Source organism: Triticum urartu, chromosome 5, assembly GCF_003073215.2.
Source record: "Triticum urartu cultivar G1812 chromosome 5, Tu2.1, whole genome shotgun sequence".
Classification (NCBI taxonomy): Eukaryota; Viridiplantae; Streptophyta; class Magnoliopsida; order Poales; family Poaceae; genus Triticum; species Triticum urartu.
Window position 1 is genome coordinate 273,372,510 of NC_053026.1, and position 8,597 is coordinate 273,381,106.

Here is an 8,597-nt window from a genome sequence, read left to right on the forward strand (position 1 = left end):
TATGCTATATGCCCAAAACGGAGATACGGATGCAAAGTTATAGCACAATGAACAAGAGCATATGAACTAGGGTTTCGGGAGAAAGTCAACCCCGAGATTTAAACTCAGATCCAGATCCGGGGCTTCACGCGAACCGAGGATCACCGGGATTCCTGTAGCGGCCAGAGAAGTCGTCGGACTTGGCGGTTGGGGCGCCGGATCTTGGAGAGGCGGCCGGATGGCGCGGATCCGGCCACCGGAGCGGCGGACGGCGGGTGGCGGCGGTTGATGGCACCGGCCACAGTAGCCGCGGCGGGTGTGGGAGCCGGCGAGCGGCCAGGCAAGCACCGGCGGAACGAAAGGCGGCAGCCGCGGCGGAGGTGGGGTGATCCGGGCGTGGGGAAGAAGGTACCGAGCGGCGCTGGCGGCGATGGGCCTCGGGGGCCAGATCTGGGCCTCCCGGGCCGGCGCGGCGGCGATGGGGGCGCGAGGCGGCGGCGAATGGGGGCGTGCCACGTGGCGGCGGTGGCGGAAGCCGGACACGTCCGTCGGTGGCAAAAATGTCCGGCGGTGGTGGACGAAGTGGATCCAGGTTAGGGATGGAGGGGATCCAGGATTTTTAGGAGGGGTTCTTTATATAGGCATAGAGGGAGCTAGGAGAGTCCAAATGAGGTGCGGTTTTCGGCCACGCGATCGTGGTTGAACGCTCTAGATGATGGAGAGGGTTTAGGTGGGTTTTGGGCCAACTTGGAGGGGTGTTGGGCTGCAACACACACGAGGCCTTTTCGGTCCCTCGGTTAACCGTTGGAGTATCAAACGAAGTCCAAATGGTACGAAACTTGACAGGCGGTCTACCGATAGTAAACCAAGGCCGCTTGGCAAGTCCCGGTCCAATCCGGAAATGTTTAATCCCCACACACGAAAGAAAGGTAGAAATGGCCACCGGAGGAGAACGAAGCGCCGGAATGCAAAACAGACAACGGGGAAAATGCTCGAATGCATGAGATGAACACATATCCAAATGCGATGCACATGATGACATGATATGAGATGCATGACAACGATAACAACACACGGAGACAAAGACCCAAACTCGAGAAAATAAAATAACTTAAGGCCGGAAATGGCAAGAGTTGGAGTACATATTGGGAAAGTCATATCCGGGGTGTTACACCGCATGGCAAGTCTCGGTCCAATCCGGAAATGTTTAACCCCCACACACGAAAAGAGGTAGAAAGGACCACGGGAGGAGATAGGAGCGTCGGAATGCAAAACGGACAATGGGGAAAATGCTTGGATGCATGAGACGAACACATATGCAAATGCAATGCACATGATGACATGATATGAGATGCATGACAAAGGCAACAACACACACGGAGACAAAAACCCAAACTCGAGGAAAATAAAATAACTTAGTGCTGGAAACGTCAAGAGTTGGAATACAGATAAGGTAAATTACATCCGGGGTGTTACAGCCGACCAGGGCCAGACCCACCTCTCTCCTAGGAGGTCTCAACCTGCCCTGTCGCTTTGCCACAAAGATCCACACAGAGGGCTATCGGGAAAGTATGTCCTTCCAGCCCCCAATTCGTGAATCAACCGCGGGTACTCCTCGAGCCAACCCGACTTTAGTCATCACATGTATCATGTATAAAGTATATAGTATATACCCGTGATCACCTCCCGAGTGATCACGACCCGATAGTATAGCATGGCAGACAGACTAGAATGTAGGGCCACTGATGATAAACTAGCATCCTATACTAAGCATTAGGATTGCAGGTAAGGGTAACAACAGTAGTAGCAAGGACAGGCTATGCATCAGGATAGTATAACGGAAAGCAGTAACATGTAACAGTACTCTAATGCAAGCAGTAGAGAGTAGAGTAGGCGATATCTGGTGATCAAGGGGGGGGCTTGCCTTGTTGCTCTGGCAAGAGAGAGTGTTCGTCAACACCGTAGTCGTACTGGGTAGCAGCGACGTCGGTCTCGGTGTCTAGCGAGAGAAGAGGGGGGAGAAACAATAAATATAATGCAAACAAATGCATGACGATGCATGACATGAAAAGCGTAAAGCTAGGTGTGCCCTAACACGGTACGAGGTGGTACCGGTGAAGGGGGAAAACATCCAGGAAAGTATTCCCGGTGTTTCACGTTTTCGGACAGATGAACCGGAGGGGGAAAGTTGTGTGTTCGCTATGCTAGGGATGCATGGCGGACAAACGGGCTGCGCATCTGGATTCGTCTCGTTGTTCTGAGCAACTTTCATGTTGAAAATGGTTTAATCCGTGTGACGGATTAAAAGATATGATTTTCTAAAGATTTTATTAATTTATGGAATTTAATTAATCATTCAATTTAATTCGAAAATGGATTTATGACATCAGCATGATGTCATGCTCACGTCAGCAGTCAACAGGGGTTGACTGGTCAACCCTGACCAGTGGGTCCCACTGGTCAGTGACACATTTTAATTAACCTAATTAGTATTAATTAGGGGGGTGGGCCCCACTATCATACTCTGTTAGCTAATTAACAGTAATTAATTAGGTTAATTAGTCATTAGGTTAATTATTCTTAATAAGCTAATTTAATCAGAATTAATTAAGTTAATTAATTAGTTAATTAATTAATCAATTAATTATTTTTATTCTTTATTATTTATTTTAAATTCTCTTTTTTTATCGTTCTGGGGGGTTGGCCCCCAAAGTCAGTGGCTCAGGTGGCCACCGTAGCATGGTCGTGCCCACGCACAGGCACACGCCGCGGGGCGACGGCAGCCACCGAGCTGCGCATGGCGACCGAGCAGAAGGGACGGCAGGTGGGTGCGCGCCGCGGTAGCAGCGGGCGGAGGCGGGGCAGCACGACGGAGCGGTTGCAGCGCGGCCGCGCGGGGAAGCTCCGGCGATCTCAATGAGGGGCCGGGGTCGCGCGCGGGGCTGCGCTCGTGCGCGCTCGAGTGAGTAGAGGCGGGCACAGTCAGCACAAAGCAGGGCAGCGGGCGGGGAAAGACAGGGCGGCGTGGGCGCGGCGACGGTCCCGGCCTCGCGTAAGCGGGCACGCACTGGTTGTGGCCGGGAGCGGCCAGGACGAACCGAGCGCTGGCGGGGTCACGGCAAGCGGCGCGTGGGCGTTGCGTCCAGTGAGGCTGAGCACGGGAGGGGGGCTTGCCACGGTGCGGGCGGGAGCGCGTGCGGGCGCTGGCGAAGCGGCATGGCAGAGCAGAGGCGAGGCGACGCCAGCGGCCACGGCGTCAGCGAGGTCGCGTGACAGCAACAGAGTAGTAGGGGGGTGGCGGAGACGAGCGCGGCGGCGGGGCTCACTGAGGGGTGTAGGGTTCGGGGCAATGGGGCTCAGGGTGGATGCCGGGGACGTCGTCGGCGTGGAAGCAGACCGGTGGGGGAGGGGCGTGGTTGAGGCGGAGCGATCCGGCGAGGTGGCCGGGAGGCCCAGCGGCATCAGAGGCGGGGCGGCGTCGCGCGTGCAGCGGTGGGGATTGATCCCAATCTAATCTGGATCGGGAGGGGGAGATGTGGCGTCGTGGGGGGGAGTGGGGCGACGGGGTGGGGTAGGGGGGGGGGGGGGGGGGGGGAGGGGGGGGGGGGGGGGGGGGGGGGGCCGGCCCATTCGGGCGGCTGGGGGCCCGCGTGGATGGCCAGCTGGGCCAAAAGGCCCAGTGGGGGGGGTTCCTCTTTTGTATTTCCTTTTTTTATTTCTTTTCCTTTTCTGTTTTATTTAGTTTAGGGCATTTAGGTATTTCGTAAAATTGTGTTTACTACGCCATAAATCCCCGGGCATTTATTTGCACACCCAAACATTTTTTTTAATTTTTGAAAACTTTTATTGTTGACATTAATTTGAGTTTGAATTTGACTCGGTTTTGACTCAGTTTCGGACTAACGGTAGATTAGCAACAGTAATCGTGGTGACGTGGCACCATTAGCATGGAATTACTGTAGCTTGATTACCCGGGCGTTACAGAGAGATGTCCCGCTTCGCTGCGAGAGCAGCCGACATGTCCCGCCACGCGGAAGTAGCGGCATAGAGGTCCCGCCACGCCGCTGAAGCAGCGCGGAGGTCCCGTCGCGCCGTCGATGCAGCAGAGATGTCCCGCCGCGCCGCGGCAGCCTGGGAAAATTTCTCGCGGGGAGGCGACGACTGTTACAGGCGCATGCATGCGATCGTCCATAGCCAGATGGATCAGATATCCGGCTGGGCGAGGTTGTAGGACGATATGAAAGCCTCGTTTGAACAGGCTACCAGCGTCATCCGGCAACTAAGGGAGGGCAATGAGAGGCTCCGGGCCGAGCGCGACCTACTGAGGGAGAAGATCGTCCGAAGTGCAGACCAGCAGGAGGAGACCAGTGCCTTGTTGAAGAGGACCGACGTCATCGTCAAGAAACTTATGGATGAGAATGACATGCTCCGCAACGAGCGCCAAAGGCTGGCGGAGGAATCCGTGGATGTTCTCAAGCAGTGTCTTGAGGACACGAAAGAGCTCATTGTCGCTCGCCGCGGAGACTAGTTTCCGCGGCCTGCAGCAATGCATCAAGAAAGTAGAGATCAGCGAGCAAGATCCTTGTCTTCCTTCTTCTTTTGCCCTTGTGTATTTCGAGCATAGCCGCATGTGGCTTTTTTAATTATCTTTCTAATTATGTAAGACAATTAATCGTCCTTATCATTCTGTGGAAGATCAATGTTGCGAGGCTGGAATGAAGAAAACTCTTGCTGTGGCGACCCTGGCGTTGCTGTTCCTTCTAGTTGTTGCTGGGCTTCCTTAAGTTTCCTGGTTTCTTTTGATGTAATAATCGGTTTAGGATGTGGATTGTGTCGTCGGTTGTGAAATGTTGGGTTCTAGCACGGATGTTTGGCCTTTGTTGGCCTCTTGGGATGTTGCGATTTCAATCTGGTAGCTTTTAGTCCTTCGTGTTAGGCTGGAGTTGTGCTGAACTTCTTGTGAATTGTGGTGGTTTTCAGTAATGAAAATCGGAAGGGGAAAGCCCTTCTTTGATCAAAAAAAAATAATCGTCCTTATATATTCATCAGTCTTGCTATAAGTCGCAGTAGATGCTATATAGGTCCGTCGGATCTTACATCAAGATCCGTGCTTTCAGATTTTCTTTTTTCTCTCTTAAATCTCAGTCGAGTGAGACATAGCCACGCCATTAAACAGAGGCTCGGCGCCATTAATGGAGACCTTGGGAGAGAGGTGGACGGCAGATGGAGGTCAAAGGGCTCTCCTCCCGATAAGCACGCGCAGGGGTCTGATCGCATGCCTCTCGTACTCAAATAGCTACCCTGCACGGCGCCTCCTAGCTAATAAAAAATGGGGACGCGTGGCGGCACGTAAATGGTACTAGTAAGTAGAACGCCCACGGTTTCAATAATACTTGTGTTTCCGATTGTAACGAGACAGCACTTGTTCCAAAATGACTTTGTTGATTGTTAATATGTGCGCCTTCGCAAATCACACTACAAATTTACTACAACATGTTGGTGCCATGTCATGGCACCATGGCAAGTTTCATTATTTTCATGCATGTTTTGGATTTACAGGAATTAAAAAACTAAGTTTCTCAATGTTTCCAACCCAGCCATGACGCCCAGAATTTTGAATTTCATTCCCATTTCTTGCATGGAACCTAGAAATTTACCCAAGGACACACATGTGATTTTTCAACCAACTTTGGTGCACTGGAACATGTGCTTGTATTTAAAATTTGAATTATGCACACAAAGGTGACACGTTCCCTCCCAGAACCACGAGCCTTCTTGAGAGAAGCTCCGATTTGCAAGAAGCTTATACCAAAATTTGTTCCTATTCAGCCATTTTTTTTACCGCGGCATGGTACTACCATGGCATGAAACCATGCCAAGTTTCATGATTTTAAAACCAAGTTTCTCAATGTTCTCGACCGAGCCACGATGCCCAGATGTTCGAATTTTATTCTCATTTTTTGCATGGGACCTACTCCCTCCTTCCATCTATATAGGGCCTAATGTGTTTTTCAAGACAGCCTTTGACTATTGACAAGATTAATAGCACATGAGATGTATACTATGAAAATTATACTATTGGAAGCTCCTTTGACATACAAATTTGAAGGTATGCTTTGTGTAAGTTGCATGTCATATATCATTGCTCTAACGTTTGGTCAAAGTTAGCCTCGAAAAACGCATTAGGACCTATATAGTTGGAAGGAGGGAGTAGAAATTCACCCGAGGACACAAATGTGATTTTTCAACCAACTTTGGTGCACGGGAGCATGTGCTTGTAGTTCAAATTTGAATTATGCACATTAAATGACCAAAAACTCAATTAATGTGTAAATAAGGCCAAACGAAGCCGGAATAATTCCAAAATTTAACAGGGCACTCATGTAGTTCTATGTTGCCTTTGTAAATAAACTCAAGGGGGACAACGTATATCGTTTCGCACTCAAAGGTGGCACGTTTCCTCTCAGAACCACGAGCCTTCTTGAGAGAAGCTTCGGTTTGCAAGAAGCTTATACCAAAATCTGTTCCTATTCGGCCAATTTTTTTACCACAACATGGTAGTACCATGACATGACATCCATGCCAAGTTTCATGATTTTCAGACGTGTTTTGGATTTACAAAAAATTTAAAACCAAGTTTCTCAATGTTCTCGGCCGAGCCACGATGCCCAGATGTTTTAATTTTATTCTCATTTCTTGCATGGGACCTAGAAATTCAACCAAGGACACAAATGTGATTTTTCAACCAACTTTGGTGCACGAGAGCATGTGCTTGTAGTTCAAATTTGACTTATGCACAGTAAATGACCAGAAACTCAATTAATGTATAAAAAACGACAAACGAACCCGAAATAATTCCAAAATTTAACAGGGCACTAATGTAGTTCTATGTTGCCTTTGTTAAGAAACTCAAGGGGGGAGCAGCGTATATCGTTTCACACTCAAAGGTGGCATGTTCCCTCTTAGAAGCACGAGCTTCCAAATCGGGCCAATTTTTTACCACAACATGTTAGTGCCATGACATGACACCATCCAAGTTTCATGATTTCTAGGCGAGTTTTGGATTTACATGAATTTAATGACGCCCAGATGTTTGAATTTCATTCTCATTTCTTCCATGGGACCTAGAAATTCAACCAAGGACACACATGTGATTTTTCAACCCACTTTGGTGCACCGGAGCATGTGCATGCAATTCATATTTAGATTATGCACATTAAAAGTCCAGAAACTCAATTAATGTATAAAAAGGCCAAATGAACCCGAAATAATTCCAAAATTTAACAGGGCACTCATATAGTTCTATGTTGCCTCTGTAAATAAAATCATGGGGGGAGGCAACGTATATCGTTTCGCACACAAAGGTGACACATTCCCTCTCGGAACCACGAGGCTTGTTGAGAGAATCTCCGGTTTTGCGAGAGGCTTATACCAAATCTTGTCCCAATTCAGCCAAAAATTATATGTATGAAAATAGGGTTTAGATTATCCCAAACATCTCGCTACCTAGACCAATAATGTACTATGATTTGAATTCAACATAAAATGGATACAAATATCTGAATTGGAGAGCGTATGGTACATGTAGTTCATAGTGAAATATGATTACTGCTATATGTATGTTTTTTGTTATCAAGATAATATTTAAATTATTGTATAACTTGACAACAATTGTATTCAAATAAGGAAAATTGATTCAAATTTAGTACATATGGTAGACGACAATATATATGTTCACATGGTGGAGTAAAATGTTCATATATGATGGAAGATCAAAATGTACGACTACATCAATTATAAACCGCTAGGTCACCTAACAATATATTCGAATTCAACATAACGTGGAGTCAAAAATTGATATTCGAGATCATGGCATCTGTAATCATATAAAATGGGACATTACTCTTTCTTTGGTGGGAATTGATTTGTTTTTTTTGTTGTTGAGGGAAGTGTGAATCGATTTGGTACTGTGTAGGGTAATCTTGTTCTCCCGATTTTTTTTACATTTTTCTTGTAGTTTTTTCAATGGCATCTATAGGAATATAGTAAAAGGGGACATGACACTCTTGTGTCTTGTATGAATTGATTTTTACACGTTAAGTTTGTTCTGCCGAACAAGGAATCCGCACCTTGTTATCCCGAAATTTTCAAGCCCGAGTATCTTTTGTCTCACCTGCTTTGAAACTCCCGCTTCTTCAACCCGCACTGCGCCTTGCTATCCCAAAATTTGGATGCACGCGAGAACTCCCTTCTCATCCGAAATCGCTCCCGCAGCCTAGACATGCGAAATCCCCCTTCTACCCCTCAGCCTGAAATGAAGATCCACGTCGCGGTGTCAAAACCGGTGGGGGTACGCTGGTAACTTACCCTAGATTTTGTACAAGCGTGTCCCTAAGCTTGGCTCCCCCTCCCCCTTCGCCCCCCATTCGTACACCGAGGCTGCCAAAACCCGCGAAACCCCACGCTCCTCCGTCGGCCTCCCGATCGCCGCCTAGCCGGAGAATCTTCCCCGACTACTCGTCCACCGCAACAGCTCGCCGTCCCTCATCGACCACACCGGATGAGGATCCGTTGTCCATCTCGTCGTCCCGCCGGATCAGCCACCCCGTCCTCCACCT